The sequence below is a fragment of the Pelmatolapia mariae genome, linkage group LG8 (assembly GCF_036321145.2).
Source record: "Pelmatolapia mariae isolate MD_Pm_ZW linkage group LG8, Pm_UMD_F_2, whole genome shotgun sequence".
NCBI lineage: Eukaryota > Metazoa > Chordata > Actinopteri > Cichliformes > Cichlidae > Pelmatolapia > Pelmatolapia mariae.
In genome coordinates, this window is record NC_086234.1 from 8,123,334 (window position 1) to 8,143,662 (window position 20,329).

Here is a 20,329-nt window from a genome sequence, read left to right on the forward strand (position 1 = left end):
TATTAAAAGCGATTTCTTTATTTAACGTTTATTTTTCCTGGCACAAAAGGGAGAATAACAAACCCAAAATGAGTACATTTTGGCATTCTGGATGGCTTCTCATTAAAAAAAAAATGGTGAAAATTCTCAGAAGGAACAGTGCTCTGCCGTGTCTGTCAGAGCAAGTATAAATGTGTCTATTATGATTTTTGGGGTTCCACTAGCTTGGAACAGCCAAACCCACAGATAATTTAGGATTTTCATCAAGTGATTGATGGATTTTGTCTAATGTTGTGGACACTTTCAGACAAGTCATTTTCTCTGTGGATGTGCCCACCAATACAATTGATAAGGTATGAGATCTTTTTTTCATCATGAAATGGATATAGTAAATGAAGCTGACACAGACTCAAAGCCGGGGCACTAGCACATGACTGTACCCCAGACATATGTTTAGCTGCAATAAATCATGATATTAGAAGTTGTCATGGAGTTAACATCACTTTCATACACCATTCATTCACTTTTCTGACATTTGGAATTGGAGCCAGATACATTTTCCCCAATGCCAGACAAGTAGAAGCGGAGAGAAATGGTAATGATAAAAAGAAGTTGGACTTGGGAATTACCAGACATGTGGAGGAAGTAAAAGTGAAACAGGTGAGCCATACTTCAAGTGAAAGTGGCCGGTGAGATGAGCTGAAATGGCAGTCTGTATTCAATTTTAAATGCAAGTCTGTTCTATTATTGTTGCTCTGTTTGGACTGGGATGTCAGCAGATATTACTCTGGTGCATCTGTATGGCAATGAAGACTAAGTGCTTTCCACTGTTAACACCTACTGCACGCTTACTTAGTGGACATTTCTTTGCATTTGAAAATGTTACATAAACTGTATGTACTGTATGGTCTCTCTCGTTCTATTTGACTTGCTTCGGATAAACAGAAGCAGGTGTATTTACTGATATACATTTTGTGACATTAAAAAAAATCTTTATATAGGGTTAGGCTTCCAACAACATACAAACTGCATGTTGTTGCTGATATGCTGAACTACCTTAAAAGCCAAAATATTTTCAGATTTTAAGATTCTCACATGGTGATATTAGCAATTCCCTAAGTGAAGTAAACCTCTCTTCACTTGAGGGATTAGAGTTATGATTAGTGGCAATAAGGGAAAAAGTGTAGGAGGGAATAGGGTGAGGGATGGGGGGGGGGGGGGGGGGGGGGGGGTGAACTAAAGGTGGCTTCCTTTGGTCTTGAAAAAATATTCTTCAAATTATTTAATTACAAATAAGCCCCTTTAGCAAACTCCTCTGAATTCTTTTGTGGGGTTCCCTTTTCCCCCCTCTAAAGTCAAAGCTGGTAATGATTCCCCTCAGCCATTTCAGCTCTTGTTTTTCATCTCATACCCAACTCCCTGTACACACCTCCCAACTATTGAAGTCTTATGTATGATTCATTTTGGTAAAATAAGAATTGGAAGAAAATGTTGCTATGTAAAGCGTATACTCAAGGGGATATAGTGACTGCTTGTGCTTCTGTAGTTATAGTTATTATACGAGGGGTGCAACGTTAAAGAAGTCAGAACTTACACTTGTTTGCTTTCTGGTGATCCAACATAGATATTTCTCTGAAGACTGCTCTGATGAGGTTGGGCCTAAATGTATGTGGCTTCAAAACCAGTCCTTTTTCTCTAATCTTTGGAGCGGCATTGAGAGAAACGATCTCCTCTCCAGGCTCTTTATTCTCTCCCACATGTGAAACTTCACCGTAACTATGAGGTATCTGTAAATCATCTTCTTGTTTGGGTTTGTCTGCAGGAGGCTCTTTGCTTCTGTAACTTTAAATCGCCTTCTGAAAAACACATTCTCAGATCTTTGAGGATCCTAAATATGACAAGTAAGGGATTTAGCTTTCCATCTCCATTTACTGTGTGAAAAAAGAAAGAGCCATAGCAGGTATTTCATCAAAGGATTTTCTTACATACACTATCATTATAATGCTCTTACAATAATTTTTAGATGACATATTTTTACAGAAATGTATCCAAAGAAGTGTTTTGACTACTAAGGTTTTCTATTTTTTAGCTACCAGGGATGAGTGTCTTTCAGATCAGTGGCAGCTATTAAACGATCAGTGCTGATAGTCATCTTTATAACATGGTTAATGTGTTTCCTGGCACTTCTACCACCAAACTACATCATTCCTGTCCTGATTTCTTGACATGCATGTTTTCGATTAATGGAATGACTGAGCACTAGCATGACCTTTGCCAAATGCCAGCTGTTTAACTGTTGTGTGTTACAACAACAAAAGATTTCTTGTGTATGCATTTGTTAAATATAAAAACTTTCAAGAGAGGATGTGATAAAGAGATTACACTAACAGCCATTCTTCGATCTCTGAGTTAAAATAATAAATACATCTCTATATTTATATGAATAAATACATCTTCAGAGTTGAGTAGACATCCATCTATCCAATTGTTAAGGGATGATGTATGAACCCTGCTTCCGGGTCCAAACTATTCTGCGTTTATTAAGGCTGTTGTGATTTTAACATGTTTTAATGCTTTGTATCTTGTTCAGTTTAATCTAAACAAGCCCCTAAAAAAAGGCAGTGATCACTGTCGGCCTCTTTCATTTTTTATTACCACTATTCATTTTAAAGCTCATTTTTAAAACCTTACGATGTAACTACAGCCCAGCCCATGCAGCAGTATACTAATGCCTAACCTCGTATTGTGGATGGATTATCTCAGTCGTTCTCCTGGCTGAAGTTTGGTCCGTTTACAGCATCCTGTCATGCGATTTCATTTGTCCCTAACCATTGGGAACCCTCACGTTAACATTTATTGAGTGGAAAAAGTTGATGTTCATCCTCCAGCTTCACTGTGATAATGTGTTTATATTATACTAACCATAGTTGTGTAGCTAGCCACCATGTAGCACATCATTATACACCAGCTAGTCCAACTTCAATAACCCTACAAACGTCACTGTTTAGTTTTCTGTTTTCATTTATGTTGGAAGTGATAGCAGAGCTGTACGTTTTAATTTTTTCAGAAATCCCTCAGTCAGAACATGGTATATCATCTTTCAATGGAAACTAGCGAGCTAATTCATTGCTAACTTCGAACTAAGTAAAACTTCATAAATTCTGTTTTCATGGATACATGGATGTTAAACTTAATTGTAGAGCAACTGGTCGAGCAGCCATGCGGATCAATCTAGATGAAAGATGAAAGAATTTAGACCGTTTATAACTCTGTTATGCTGCAGTGTTTGTTTGACTTTGGGACCAGAAGCGGAGTTTGGACGCGGAAATGACTAATGACATCAGACTTAAAGACTGGATAGCATTAATTGTATAGAATTTGAAAGTGTTATTTGTTATGTGAGATTTTCTCAGGTTCGAAACTAACCAACCTCTCTGTTGAGTCATTTGTATACTTTTTTGTCAGCTAGGATAATAGACAATCAAAAATGTTTATTCACAGGTCAGGGCTGTTGATTCAGTAAAACTTATTCACACTAGCATTAATTTCATAGATAAATGCCTAATCACACAAAGTTTTACATGTATAGGTTGGCAGTTGCATACAGGATAAGGTATCCATCTCCGTAAATCTCCTGTTATTGAGACAACTGAGGAGCTACTGTCTGTTCTGATGTCTGGCTTAGTCATCAGAGGATGAGTATGAAAGCTGTATTGTAACTGAAGAATGCAGCTAAGCGGAGCTGTGTTGCGTGCAGTAGGATGATGAATGGAGTGGCAGTCAGGAAAGTGGATGAGCAGTCTGACAGTAGATGTCTGGAGATGAGGCACTACCCACTAGACCCTTAAAATGCCTGATCATTTCAGATAACTTACAGGACAATTGGGTGGTAGATAGTCGTGTATAAATTGAATTTTACAGTATAACTTTGACTTTAGGTTATAACCTGTCTAAATACTCTGTCTAAATGCTTAAATGCAGTTTTCTGTTGTATTCTCATGTGCACATGCATCTAATAGGTTGTTTTGCTTATGTGTATGGTGATGTGCGCATTTGCGTGATCTAAAAGAGGAGGCCTGCGCCTGATGTGCCTCATCTGGTCTCAGAGATCATTAGGCTCCTGTTCACTGGGTCCTGGGGGAAAAGGAAGCCATTAGGGTTCACAGTAACCATCATTCGCTCTCACTTCAGGTCCAACAAAAGCATTAGGGTGCATTTCAGGTTTGCATTTTACTCAAGAAGAAAACTTGGATGAGCTTAAATTTCCTAGACTACAGGTAGTGGATCGTTATAATTTAGTGTAACCAGCTACATTGTACAGTTTTCATTGAGAATGTGTGGGTTTTTTATTCTTTAAACTGCATTATTTTCCAAATATTAGCCAAAATTATATTTTATTGATGGTCTTGTATAACCTTTAAAATTCAAACAGGATCTGTCTTCTATGGAAGATGCATTCATCTTGTAATTAAATTCAAATGGCTGGTAGCTGTTACTATCTCTCACTTACACATACACACTCTTTCTCACACACACATACACACACACACACACACACACACACACACACACACACACACACACACACACACACACACACACACAGAATATATGTATAAACAGATCCACGGTGCTTTCACAGAATACGCACGTGCTCTATTCAAGTCAAGTGACAGTTCAAAGGAGAGATGAACAGGAGTTAATGGAGATTAATTACGTGACATCCCCTCCACGTCATCACTGACGCTTGCCAGATTCCATGCCACATCTCCATGTCTTCATCACACTGAAGCATGGAAGGGTCTCTCCACTGTGGCAGATCTCCATACTCTTATGTGAACTCCCATCCCTCCCTTCTTTCTGTGGCTGGATTGCATTATTTTCTCCTTAGAGCAAAATGGGATCTTTCAGTCTGTGCTACAGTCGACTGGCCTGTATCAAAGGCGCTGCATGCTCTAAAACCCAATGGCAGTTTGATCATTCTTTTCCTTTCTTCCATTTCCATCGTAAAAGGGGGTATTTGTGCTGGGTGGCCAGGATGTAATGCAGTTGGATCATCTCTTGAGTTACGGTGCAGGTTTTAGCTGTGCCAGTGATATATAGCCTGCAGTTTCAGAGTAAGAAATGTCATGGCCGTGCAAAGGGTCCAAGGAGCCCTTTCTCCCAACTGACACAAGACAACGCGCACACACGCACACACTACACTGTAACTGTAGTGTGTGCGTGTGTGTGTAAGCATAGTGAAAAAAAAAAGACAATTTAATGCACCTTGCACTTAATATGAGCCATGATGTTTATGGATTGCTTTTGATCTATCCCAGTGGAGATATTTCACTAATGTGCTATATAGCCATGAGTTCTAGCCGAGGAAAATGGTATTTGCAGACAATTCGTGGATTTGCTTCAACCTGTTTGAGTATCGAATTTGCCACACATGACCGTGCCAGAAAGCAGAACGTATTTTTTACTTTTGTCCTGGAAAATCGCTTTATTTTTACTGTTTTTTGATTGGAAACGTCATCCGATATCCAAAATGTACCGAGTCTGAGGAATATTGCCACATACTCATTTTGACCAGTGTTCTATATGCTAACTGTAGACAGATTTGTATTTTTTCTCGTCATTCTGCACAGGTTGAAATGTGATAGAAGCTCCCTGAGGTCCTAACCAACATCCTACAATACTGTGCATGTGTGTGTTATTCTATTAAAATGTGATAAAGATTTTATTTTCCTGTCGCAGGAGGGTAGAAATGATTAAAATGGAACTTTTTTCCCAGCTTTGCTCTCAAATTCCACCCCAAAAGCTGCTTCTGGATTTTATTTCCCAGTCTGATTTTTAATGGCTGGAGAATATAAAGGATGGATATGGGCTTTGGGCTTTGGGGTGAATTCCAAACGGGAATGTGAACTTCTCTGTTTCTGTTTCCTGTGGCCTACTGTGCCAATAAGTATGAACAAACTTCTGTTTCTTTTTTAGAAAGTATCCCTTCCACAGTTGTGAATGTGTTTTCATTTTCAAGAGGTTTAACAGACTGAAAATCTTTCCACACAAATGCTCAGTTTCTTACATGACTGTGTACACATATTTCAGTATCACTGTTCAGGGTCAAATTATGAAGGGGTGACAGCCGAATACTATTCAATGTTAGGAAAAAGAATATAGTTTGATGCCTTCAATGCCAAAGGGTGTCCATCTGTGGGTTAGTATCGTGCCTGTGCCTCACTGACTGTCATCTATTTCTTGAATGATAAATGAGTGTGGAGGTAAATGAGCTGTGAGGTATCAGCTTTGAAACAGACTTTTGCTCTGAATTGATGTGGTGTGACTCCTGAAACCAGTATGGGATTTTTTTTGGATCATCTCCAACTTTTTTATCTCTGGAATCACTAACTAGTTATGTTTCATTTCAGAGCAACACTCTCAGAGAGACAACTCACCCACACACCCACACACATATAAGTAGTAGTGACCTTAAGGTAGCACCTCTGCTTAAAAGAGGTCATCCAATCAGTGGATATTAAGATATTACTGCAGACTGTTAAAAAATATGGCTTGAGTGATGAATGGATAGATTAGAGATGCTGTATATCACAAGTCTTTATGTATCTCACAAACTAGGCCAGATGGATAATAGAAAGAACTCAAGATTTGTGGTTTTCCCTGGCAGCAGGGAATAAAAGTTTAATTGACAGTTCAATATTAAATATTCCACTGAATAACAGTTTAGTAGCTATGAAACAAAAAAGAAGGCAACCTTCATCGTTTTTGGCCCATAAGAAGTTTGGTCACTGGTGATGTCATACTGACTGACAATCAGTCTACGCTCAAATTGAAATGGTTTGTCGCGTCAGTGTGAGTTCAGACTGCTTTGGCAATGAAACAGACAAGCTCATTTTCTATTCTTTCCCTAAAAAGATTTAAAAGTTTAGCAATTTCTCTGGCTGGCCAGGAAAACTATATTTTTGTCTTACTTGTGTCAAGACTGATTACATCTCATTGAATGGTACCTTTCATAGTTTCCCCAAGGAGAATTAAATCTGAACCTGTCATTTCAGCGATTCTGGTTAAATCTGTGTCAGAGGTATTCATATTTTTCCTTTGACGTATATTTTCCCCATTTTTCTTTTCTGCATCACTACTCATATCGTTTTGGCCTATGCGATATAATCCAGCAGATGACTGTGTGTATGCAGTTGCAAGAAAAACCTTTGTGAACCCTTGGGGTTTAACACAACTGATAAAATGTGGTCTGATCTTCTTTTAAAACACAATGATAGACAGAGGTCATCTGAGTAAATTAATAATACATAAAAAGAGTTGAGCTTTTCATTTCGTTATCAAACACTCTGGATAATAACAGATAGTGGGGGGAAAAAATCTGTGAACTTATGGGTAAGGACTTTTCCACAAGTGGTTACTGATAAAGTATGATCTTCTCAAGAAAGACTGTGTGAAATATCATAAATTACAACTTTCACATGACCTTAGAATAAGCATTATAGAAGTGCACATAGCCTGCAAAAGCCGTTCTGATAACCTAGTAGGACTTCATTTATCCACAACAAGCCAAAATGTCTACAACTGGAAGTTCCACACTTACTGTCTTAGATGAAGATCAGATGTTGCCGCTCTGTGTTACTTCCTCTTAAAAACACAGCACAAAGAGCACAAAATGCAATTCTAAAAGAGGTGAAAAAGGGCAAAAAGTCTGCAGATATTTCTATGAGTTGCGCAAATCTTGACTTATCCCATATGAAAAGATATATATAAATCTTATAAAGTTTGTATCTGTCTTGTGTGAAACTTGTATGAAAAGCATACAAGAGTGAAAACAGATATAAGATCCCTAGAAAAATTATATAAATGAAACTTGTATGTTTTGGATACTTCCTAAAACAATATATGAAAGTGGCCACTTTCATGAGTAAATCATATAAGCCTTATATGATTCACTATATGAAGTAGGCCACATCTGATGCAAATCTTTTATAAGTTTTTTCTATTTCTTTTCCATATGGGATTATTTGTTCACTATACGAAAAGCACTGAATGAGAAGACTGTTATTGGAAGAATACCACTAATAAAGAAAGGTTAGAGTACTGACCTTAAAACACTGGAGATGTTGTGGCGTGACGATATTGATGACAATATTTTAATAAATGTATATATTAAAAATTAATGAATTAATAAAAAAAAATCCTCATTATCATTGGGAAAGTCTCAGTAAGTCAAAGAAAAACATTTCATGGAGGTTTTACTTGTAAAGGAGGATCTATGAATTACAATCAAGAGTTTGATTACTTTTTACAGCCTGCACAGCAACTGATTATTCGTACTACTTTGTTCAGTAAAGACATGAAAAATACAAATGTTTTAATTTGTGTTGTAGTTATTGAATCTGTGCTGCATATCAATATGACTTGGATGAAGATCACATGATAGTTTATAAACAGTGCCTTTAACAATTTCTGTATGAGTTTGTGCGCTCATCTATGGGCCTACCTCTTTTGTAATGTTTCTGGGTGTCTGCTTGTTAGAAACCATCATTTGGCCTCGTGCTGTTTCCTTGAAGCTTTTCTAACAGCGCTTCTGTGATTAATGACCACTCAGTGCTTAATAAAAGCATGTAAAAGCAAGGAAGTATGTCAACATGGCACAGCACATGCAAAGAGCAAGGACCGGGTGGTTGCATTCAAACTCAAAAACATGACACACTGCCCTGTCCAGGCCTGTGCATTTCACAAATGTTTGACTTGTAGTTACTCATTAGCCCATTTGAACTTGCTTTTGTCTGACTGTTTGTTGTCCTTGGAGTCTGTTATGCCACTATTATCATCTCCAAAGCAAGATAAACATTTCTCTCGTTGCTATGTTCGGTAGGAGTAAACAAGTTTGCAGACACGAGCAGAGAACTGGTATTAGCCTTTTTTTTGACAAGGTATATTTGTCATACTTTGATTTTATATTACTTTGGCACACTGAAATGTGCAGTGGAATAGAATTTAATTATGAAAAAAACAAACTTGTCACCAGAGGTTCTTAGGTGGGGAGTTTTCTTATATATTGCTTTGAATTACAATCAATAAGGCCATTTATTTCCTATTACTTTTGTATGTTTTAAGATTTTTTTTATGTCCTTGTGTTTCTACTTTTATGTACCTTGGTGTCTTAAAATAAAACGTGTGAATGTATGTGGTTGTCAAATCTCATTGTTAATGATAAATACTAAAATTTTAAGATTTCCTCTGGTTCTTTGCATTTTAATGAAACAGAGACTGGTTGGAATGGCCCAATACATAATGAGAATGCACATTTGACTGTCAGTGATTATTATCAAAGACGTGTGTCTACCATGTGTCCACCACAGTGTGTTTCTGGCTCTTCCTGGTAACATGTGGCAGACCATTAGCAGGGCACTCTGACTGAATAGAAAGCCATGAGAAGCATGCTGTGGACTGGATCATCTGCAGCTGCACTTAACCTATCACCAAGCCAGGAATGTCCAGTATAGCTGGTAAGCAGCATGAAAACAGCAGCTAAAGTCTGCCTCATCCTGGCTTTGGTGTGGGAAGGAACTGAGTGGCCAAGGGTGGGGAAGGGCTCTGATGTCACGCTCCTGCTGATTGATAGTTGCAAAGCTGGCCCACATTGAAACCTTTTTTGAAAAGCAAGGGCATGGAAAGACCGTTTAGAATGTGGTAGTGTCCTATAAAAGCTCTGTGATGACATTTTTCATTTTTTGTAAATCTGATTTTTAAAATGCAACACCACAAGGTGACTTTGTTGATCCCTCTACTAGCATCATAGCCATCTGAAATCACCTGGGCATGTTTGCTGTAATTTTTCATAGGCGAAGAAAGGCATAGGGAAAGACACTTGGGGTCTGTGTGATTTGTAGTGCAGCTGACTTATTATAGTGTAGGGACAGACAGATGCATACATATTTTAGATGAGGCCAGTATCAAAGATGAAGGGGTAGCTTGGTAATCGGGACAGATTGTGCGCTTTGGCGGAGGCACAGGATGTTGTTGGGTAGGGAATGGGGGGAGCATATGGGCCGAATTCTGAGGGGTCTTGGCCCACCTTAACATGTTGGGCACGCAAAGATGGCCCCCTGAAGACATGTAGGCAATGCCAGGATTCTTAAGCCATGTAGTTGTGCCAAGAGCTTGCTATTGAAATCCTCCCCGCTGCCTTGGCTACGACATAGCATCTTTTCCCCTCACATCTACTTTCCTCCAATCGTCTTTCTACCCTCTTCATTTTGTCTCTGTGCACTTCTTCAAAGTGGACCCCTCTGGTGATTAATCCATTTGAATAAGTATCTTTTTCCACAGGACAAGATGAGCTAAGTGGCCATAGGGGCACAAGATGTGAGTAGAAGACTGAACCAACTGGCTGTCACAGGTTGAAATAATGTATGGCACAGCCTAAAGTAGAAACGCTGGCAAGAAAAAAGCAAAAGATGCACATTTAAAAGAAAAGCATGTAGAGAGTCATTTTAATATCTTTGATTTTATTGCTGTGGTTTGTGCTTGTTGACATCAGTGAACGAAGACTGCACATATTTTTTTCTTTTTAATCACAGGACATTTTTCTCATGATGGTCTAGACAAAAGCACCCATGATTGGTTGGCGTGCATTTGATCAAGCTTTATTAAATGATTTGTATGTGTTTGCAGAATCTATGACCGATTTGCCCACTCAGCAGAACTGGAGTTCAGTGGGTCTGTCCAAGCGATGACTCATCTAATACTCATATCCCAATAGCCACAGCAAACACATTTCGTCATGCATGTGGGAAATGACACAACAGTGTCTAACATATATCAAAGTCATAGGCCAAATTATTGTTCTTTTATGTAATGAAGGTTTTAACCTTAGAGACAAAATGCAGACCATTTGCGTTTGCCATCCTTGCATGAATTCAAATTTAATAGCATTAGCTGTGAGGAAAAAACTCCATGAAACCCCATTGTAACTTAGACCATGTCCACAGTAATACGTTTTCATTTGAAAATGCATCTTTTTCTCTCCGTTTTGGCCTTCCATCTACACTGAGACAGTGTTTTTGGTCAAGGATAATGGAGCTTTCTGAAAACGCTCTCCAAAGTGATACATTTGAAAACGCCATTTTTGCGGTGCAGTGTAGACTGCGTAAATGGAGACTTTTTAAAATGATGAGGCATTTTAGTCATATGATGCAGTCATGTGACCAATTAAACTAAGCGGAGGGCATTATACAGCAGTTGTTTTGTTTGCTCTCAATTTTGACAGCCCTATTAAAGATTAATATCAGTTTGCACATGCTCCAGATAGCTTTTCTTCAGATTCTTTAATTCTCAATCGCTTTTGCAACTTTGTACTTTTGTGTTACTCGCAGCAACAACTCCACCTCATCGTTAGTCCATTTAAAAAACTCTTTGCTTTTCCTCAACATTTTGCCATGACGTTTCAAAGAGCCGGAAAGGAAATAAATGGCAGACAGAAATGAGGCAGGTTGAATCATCTTAGCGTTTTCAGTCGTTTCAGTGTGGATGAACAACTGTTCGGAAACGATTGAAAACGATAATGTGGACGTGGAGCGTTTTTAGATGAAAACACCGTTTTCAAATTTATCCGGATTAGACGTAGCCTTAGACTTGCATGCAGATGAAAACAGCATGCTGAATATAGTGATTCATGAGGCATGCGTCTTTATAACCTACAAATAAGATAAGCTACCACTTATTGTGTGTTCATTTTATTATAATTGGAACCATTGCTACTGCTATTGTTGCTATTAGTAGATCTTAAAATGTTTTGAATAGACAGGCTTTGTAGTTATGACGAGTATTTAACTGAAAAAAATGCAGTTCATAGTGCAAGTGAGTTTTTACTTTGCCTATATTCAGAACAGTGAAATATTAGAGGTTAAGTCTACAGGGCTACACCAAGTCTACAGGGATACACCAATATCCAAGATGGCATTCAGGATCAATTTACTTTTATTCTCCCAGCTCTTATTTTGTAAGTTCAGTCATCGCTTACCAGTTTGCCCTTGCCCTTCTCATGTCCTCTTTTCAGGCTGACCAGTCACTGTTGTGTTGATATAATTTAGCTGCCTCCCCATTGATTCTCTCGTCCGTTGCTGGATGGAATCCAGTCTGCTGTCTTAGACTGCAGCTGGCGACCTTAGTCCTAGTTCTGCTCTGGAGATCTCCTGTGAGCAGGAGGCCACGTGCTGTTATGCCAGGCTCACTGAAGCTGCAGAACAGAAGTAGAGCTATTGTTGCCAGCTGCAGTCCGAGACTGTGGAGGTGGAGTCCATCAGCAGGATGAGGGACTATATAGATTGATTATATTGCTCCATTCTTTATTTTGCCACAAAATGGGCTGCTTGGCAATTAAAACGCTTGCAGATTAGCACTTTTGGTATGGTATTAATATTTAATATTTTTAGACACACTTTTAGCTTCTTTCTGCTGATTAAACATTCAATTTAGTGTTTTTCTGTATGTGTTTTTTTTTCTACCTACCCCTACTACCCCTTCTAAAAATGGTTATATTTTTTCTGTGCACATTCCTTTAGCTACATGCCAATGCCTAATTCCAATCCATGGCCAGCTTTGCTCAAGGAAAATGTTTTTTTAAGTTCCTAACATCATCAAGTTCTCTGATAGGAACTTTTGTATGATTTCAACAGCAGAATTTGACCCTAAGTGGAAACAATTGCTTTAAGTTTTTTATTGAATTATTTGAATGAGTGCACTTGCTGAACGCTGAAATTGTGCAGCAGTCATTACACTAGTGGTGAAATCTCACAAATGTGCACTTCTTCATACTCATGTGGCTTTCCGTGCGACTCAGTGCATTAAAAAATAACTTGAGAAAGAAGGCTCAGCTAATGAATGGATTTAACTGGATAGTTCTATTTCTACATCAAGTCTTTAAGTGTATTTACCACACTGGAATGTTCTTCTCCCATCTGAGAAGATCATTCTTATTCATGTGAATTAATAGAGAGACAATAATAATTAATTTACAGACTTTTATGCTAAAGAGAAATGGCCAGGAAAAAAGTATCTCTCTGCCTCTTTTGGTCTGACAGAGCAAAAGTACCCCGGGATTACACGTGGCTCACTATACAAACACGATACTGATAAAACAAAGCAGATGCCAAAGAGGTCTGACACCATATTAGATATTTCCACTGTACACTTATGTAAGCCTTTTTTAAAGATTGTTTTAAAAGGAACACCCAAGAATTTTCAGTCAGGCTTCATAGCCCAAAAGAGACGTGGGGTTTTGGATGGTGTTTTTCTCTACTCAGAACACTTACTATGCCCAAATAGTGGTGTCTGGGCAGAACCGAGCTGGTTCCCATTTAGAGACAGTGGCTGGCTCCGGCCTGTAATTCACAGAAGGGAAAACAAATTGCTCTCTGCTCTCTGTCTCTCCTCAAAGCCAGTTTATTTCATGCTGCTTTGGCTTTGCCATTCTTTTGCTTGCGTGTGTCATCCTTCCAACTATTTCAAACACTTTTGAGGGCCATTACCATGGGCCTCTTAGGAGGGGTAAAGGGTGGGGCCAGCATGTTGCTTGGCTTATTGGTTGGTTGAACACATGTGCCACAAAACACACACACCACACCCTCTGCTCATAGTGCTGTGACTCTGTAATTGTTGCAGCACTCATCAGGAGATTTGTCCTTAACTCCTCAGCAGTTATTACTTTTACAGTGACATCAGTAATTGCTTTCCATCTATTTTATTCCACTTATCCAGTTTAGGGTCATGATTGGGCTGGAACCTATACTAGGTGTCATAAGGCAAGAGGCGGGGTAAGCCTGGACACATCCCCAATCTTTGTAAGGCTAACAGAGGGACTCACATTCACACTTGGGGCTAATTTGGAATCACTAGTTGACCAAACATTCATCTACATTTATTTGGACTATAGGAGGAAGACGGAGAACCCGGAGAGAACCCATGCAGATGGGAGAGACACGGAGAACAGTCCACTTCTACACCCCAGCTATTTATTTAATTACACACATCCATTTTTAATATTAGTTAGACAGTTTATAAGGTTTATTGAATCAAAGACTTGTACTGTGAGATTTATATCACTGGTATAGGAATAGACTGAAATGCTTTTCCCCTGCATAAAATAAAGTGTATATAATGGAAAAAAGGGATAGGTCCTAGCATAGACCCTGGGGAACTCCACAATTTAGAAAAATATTTTTGTCACATTGGTCAGGTCTAACCTGAGTCACAGCAGATCCACCAACCCAGTGCTGCAGTCTCTCAATCAAAATTACATCGTCTACTAAATTAAATGTTCCACTTAAATCAATTAGAACAAGAACAGAAGATTCACCAGTAGTTGTATCTGAGAAAATGAAAAACAGAAAAACCAAGGAGGGAAAAAAAGTGACATCATCCGTCTCTCACCCGGCCTTAGATCTTCTCTGGTTCAGTTTCAAGAACCACAACAAGGACTGACGTTTTAAACATTTCTTTGATTGTCTCTATTCCTGCATTAGACCTCTAAGCAGGGTTTTTTAAAGTCACACATCAAAGGGAAGGCAGGATGAGGCTTTTACATTAAAATAAGCTGACTGGTCCTCCGTGCTAGTGCCAAAAATGTTAATAAGTTAATGTTATTTTCTTAACTCTCACTATTAAACTGTTTAAGTATCTGGATTTAAAGAAAAAATCTGTTTCCTTAAGCTACAGATCGGGTGACCTTGACACTGTTTGAGTACAGTGAACTCATTGTCATGTTCAAGAAACTAGTTTGAGATAATGTGAGCTTTGTGACATGGTGTGTTATCCTGGTGGAAGCAGCCATCAAAAGATGTAAACACAATGGGGTCATAAAGCAACAATATTCAGGTGGACTGTGGCACTTAAAAGGTACTTAGTTGGTACTAAGGGCCCACATGCAAGCCAAGATCCACCAACCCGTTATTCCAGCATCATAAATAGGGAGGATGGTTCATGCTATTTACATAAACTATCATCTGACTGTCATTCATCAAACCAGGCAACTTTTTTTACAATCTATGAATGAATTTTCAGGAGCCATGCAAAATCTATCCTCAGTTTTCTGTTCTTAACTGAGAGGAGTGGCACCCAGTGTGGTCGTCTGCTGCTGTGCCCCATCTCCTTCAAGTTGTGAGATGCTCTTCCGCATATGTTAGTTGCAATTAGTGTTTTTTTGAGTTACTGTTACTTTCCGATCATCCATCCATAATTTATTGTTGCACTTAACCAGAAATCACAATTTCAACATTTGACCTAGCTGTTGCACTTTGTGATATTGTTATTTATGAGTCACTGATCACACATTTATTTCTAAATCCTTACACACTGAAGAAACCAGTTTAGCACACGGATACTAAAAGGGAAAAAAGGGCACAGCACATCAGTACCTGAGGAAGAACGTGCAACTGGCATTGACATCTCGCTTTGACCAAGGATGAATATCATATAGCACTACTCCTCAGTGTATCCGCACCTTTCAATTCAATATAGTGATTGTATTTATAGTATTTATATGTATTTGTAGTCCACTGTATTCAGACCTTTGTTGACTAATCCTATATTAGCAGGCTTTGCTTGATTACAGGTAAATAGTCATGGAGGGTAATGGAAGGCAACCTGTGGAAAAGCATTTAATTTAGTCCTGTTAGTGCTTCAGCTTTCTTTCATGCTTGTTAAGCACACACTTGTAGTTCTGTATTTTTGAGCAGTGCCATAAGATTATGCACTCACCAACCACCTAACTATCATAGTTGCATGCCACAAATATTACCCTAGCATTAGCCTTAACCCAGTTCTAACCTTAGCTCAAAAAGTAACTCAACCCAGTTAAAAAAAAGAAAGAAAAAAAAGCAAACTTGGGCTTCATAAACACACACACACATGCACACATACATACAACATCAGATCTGTCAACCCCTTGTGCAGTTAAACATTTTACTAAAAGCACCTATCTACACACTCCAGTGCCTTGTTCACACACATGTTGTACATATTCTGCATCTGGTTTGTGTTTATTTAGATGCCGCTGGCTGTCTAACCACCCCCCACCACCTCTCTCTCCACACTCTCTCCATCACCCTCTTGTGCTCCCTCTCTTTCGCTTTTTCTCTGTCTCTAACCTTTTCCCTCTTCTTTTTCCAATTGTATATAGAGTGATTTTTAGGACTTTATACATCCTGTTTGCCTGAGGTAGTGTGGAGCCTCTGGCTGATTAGAGGAAGCCCTGTATCAGATTGCGCCCAACCCCCTCTTTTTCTCTTGCTACCCAGGTTTAATACGGTTATAGCAAAGCACCTCCATCATGGACCTGTGCTATAAATCTGCCCGATCCACTAAGACTCATTGAGGAGTTCCTGAGCTTTCAACCTGGTGGCAAACACATTCTGATAGTCCTGCTGAAAAATCTGGAAAGTTAACATACTCACAAAAAAGTGACTTTTTAAATATACTTAATATTCATTAATTAGAATGTTAACATTTATCCAGGTATTTGTGTTCAAACTCACAAAAGCGAGGGATGTATAAACACACGACTCATGCACACCCATGCATGTAACCAAACATGCACACGTGTGCTTGCTCCAGCACAAATCCACTTATATCATTTCCTCGGATACTCTCATCTACTCAAGCTTTGCATGACAGTTATGGTTACAATCATGGCTCTACTAGAACACCTCTGTAATCTGTTCCTTATAATATACTGCTATACTGTTCAGTGTGCTATAGCTCTATGACAGATTAGCTCTCCCAGACTTCCTTTTTCAGTTTGCCTCAATTTGCATGCTCTTCAGTGTCTTGCCTGCCAATAAAAGCTTGGTCCAGTGCTTGGTCGTCAGATAGTGAGTAATGCGGAAAGAGCTCATTGTGCAGAACAAAGACATTTCTCATGCTTTTTGCATTGAATTGCAGTATATTTTCAACAGCAGCCAATACGAGTATCAAGATACTCTCTGATTTAATGTCCGCTCCAGTAAGCTGCTGGAGCCCGTCTCTCATAAATTTACTTTTTGAATCCACTGGAGACTTGTAGCTATTTCACAGATATCAGTTGTAGTCTTATTTATTACAACGGAAGTTTCAGAATCAGAATACTTTATTAATCCCTAAGGAAATTATGCAGCATTCTGCCATTTAGACATGATCCCATTTTTGCAATGTTATTTATGGCTTTATTCACACATACCCACAACAGTGACAGTTGCTCATGAGTGAACTGGACTTTATGCTGTGCCAGTCTTTATAAATAGTCCATAAAATATGAACAAAGTATTCATATTGGAAGCTTTTGGATTTCCATTTATAGCCCACTGTAGTCAGACCTTTGTTGACCAATCATATGTGAGCAGGCTTTGTTTGCTTACAGGTAAATACTCACGGAGGGTAAAAGAGCGAATGCATTAGCAGAAATGGAGTGAAAAGAGACTCAAGACTTGAGAAGACATTGTTCTAGGCCTACTGTTTCCACTTCCACATTGCCATGTGGATGTCTGTTTGGCTCATTGCAAATCATGTCCTCATATACCCTCTGGTACAGGATCCACATATCCTCTTCTTCGTTAAAGAGAGCCTGTGCAGGTCTTTTGGAGTTCATTGATGCATGGACTTTTTTCTTGGTCGTTCCTTTGGTGGGAGGAGGTTGCAAACTTGTGTGCGCTAGTCAGTTCATTTGAATGCTTTCAGTTCAGACTTTCCATGCTGTGTTGAAAGTGATACAAGAATGTTATACCACCCATTCTAATAAGATTGTCATTGTGAATTTACCAAAAAAAAGTGAAAGTAAAAGGGGCTTTGGCTGGTGCAAGGTTCTGTAAGACTTTCTGCTTCTTGGGAAGAACTAGCAGTCTGTCCTCTTTAATATTCAATTTGATGGCAGAGACTTTATTGCTTTTTTTTAAAAAAACAATGATTATGTGTTTTGCTGTCTTACTTCAGGGAGGAAAGATGTGAGGTGGCTGTCCAACTTTCTGCGTCCCTAATTAAACCTACTAATGTGGTTTGGTCTCTGTATTTCAGAGGTCAGAAAATGATGGTGGGAATCCACATAAAGGATACAGCAGACACTGCATGTTGAAAATAATCAAATAAGGCACAACCTCTGCACTATGTTTCTTTTTCTCATTTTCAAGACATCAAGCTACAGATGGAAAATAACTCTTTTTAATTTAGATCTTTTTTTGTCTTTAAAAACCGTTGGGAAAGAGTGAAAAAGATTGAATTCTCATTTGGTTTTGTTCTCATTGCTCGACTCCTCTCATCAGTGGGAAGAGCAAACCAACAACTAACATAAACTGACAAATCTGATCTGGATTGTAAGAAGCTTATCTTTATAATTAATCTTTTAAAAAGCCTAAGGGTGATAAATATGGCTCACAAGTTTCTGCAAAGTCTGTTTTTGTCAATCTGCCACCCGCCTATACACACCTGTCTGTGGTTGCCAGATCGCTCCGAGCTTCACTCCCCATGCAATTAAACAATTATGACAATTTTAGCCTTCATCGTGCATGCACATGAGCATGCATTTAAAGTTTGGATTCTTCCATGGCTTCGGCTCTATCTTAGTTCATTTTTCTCTTCAGGCAATGAACAGTCTAGATTTTGTTTTACTGTGGGGCCTGTCACATCCAAAGTATGGCCAAAGCTACAATTGAACGGTTTTGCTCCATTTGCAGTTAAATAAATGGGGTACACTGAGCCAAAGTGGGTGTCAGCACACAGCATGTGGGAGCATGCAGGCGTGGAGCATGTGATTGGAATATATTGCTCAGGCAGTGTGCCGGATGCTAGAAGTTTCATCAAGCCTGTGTAAATGTTTACCCTGCACACAGTTTCCATTTCAGCTAGCGGCACAGCATCACCTTACCACTTAGTGGTTCGTAGAATTCAGTTCCGTCAATGCTACCATCTTGCAGCTGGTACGGACTAAAGGTACGGCAGCAAAGGCTGGTTCGTAGCCAGAGCTTCTTAAGACAGAGGTTTTGCGTAAGCATGTGTTGAGTAGCTATTTACCTTGTCATGCCACATTACCTCATTTATGAATTAATGGTTAGGTGTGCATGTATCACGGTGTCCCTAAATCATTAACAGAGAAAAGTGCATTGCAAATGACATTGACAGAGTTTAAACCTGTACTTTCCTGGTGAACATAGCACCTAATGGGAGAAATTTCACGCATAAAAAAGGCATTTAAAAGTTTTGTAAAATGTGTTGGAGGCTCTGTCATGGTTTGGAGCAGCATTTCAGCCTGTGGCATTGTGAATCTTGTTAAAATTGATGGAATTATGAAGGCAATAATGTAAATCAGATTTTGATCCAACATGCAGTGTCATCTGGAAAGCATCTGTTTCGAAACAGCCTCATTTTTCAGCAGGACAATGATCCCAAACACGCTGTCAGTGCAGCAAAAACATACCTGGACACAAAAACACACAATGGAACACTATCAGCCGTGAACTGGCCTCTCCAGAGCCCAGACCTCAGTATTATTGAAGCAGTGTGGGAACATGTTGACAGAGACAAGAACAAAATGCATGCAAAGAGGATCTTTGAATGGCCTTCGTGAAGCTTGGAGAACTTTTCATGAAGGCTACTTAAAGAAATAACCTGACCAGTTTTGCACAGTATTGCATTGATCTGATGAACTGCATTATTTTCTTTACTTCTGTCCACATATGCATTTGGAAACAAGGCACAGCAGATCAAAGAGCAAACTCTTTACTCAGAATACATATAAATCAAGAAGATGCTGCATCCTTAAGAGATGACAGGCGCAATCTGTGATCCTTTAGCCACAGCTAAGGGCTTCGACTCAAATGATTCATCACATGATGATTAGTTGTGGCCAGGCTGGTATCCTTTCTCTTCTAAACTCGGCCCTGTTGGAAGCTATTTTGGACATGAATAGGGACTCACCGCTAACCAAGCTTTAGATGTGGAGTAGAGATAAGTGTTATGTCCCTCAACAATCTGACAAACCTGCAAACCAGATGAGTCGCAGTGCAGATGTTTTGGTTTTGTTTTTTTTGTTCAATAGTTGGTGTGTGTGAGAAAGGAGGAGAGAGAAGGGTGGTATTGGTAGATGGAAAAATGTAAGGGATTACAAATCCAAATACAGTAATTACATTACGCATACTAATCCAGTCTGTCATTCTGAATTTTGCTTAGCTCTCCTGTGTGCTGTCCTAAGATGTTTTTACGCATGAACTCTGGAATATTCTCACATTCTCACCATGAGAAATATTCATATGGTATATGCAAGGGTGGTAGGTGAGGAGAAAAAGCAGGGCACAGGGTGATTGTTAGCTATGAATTA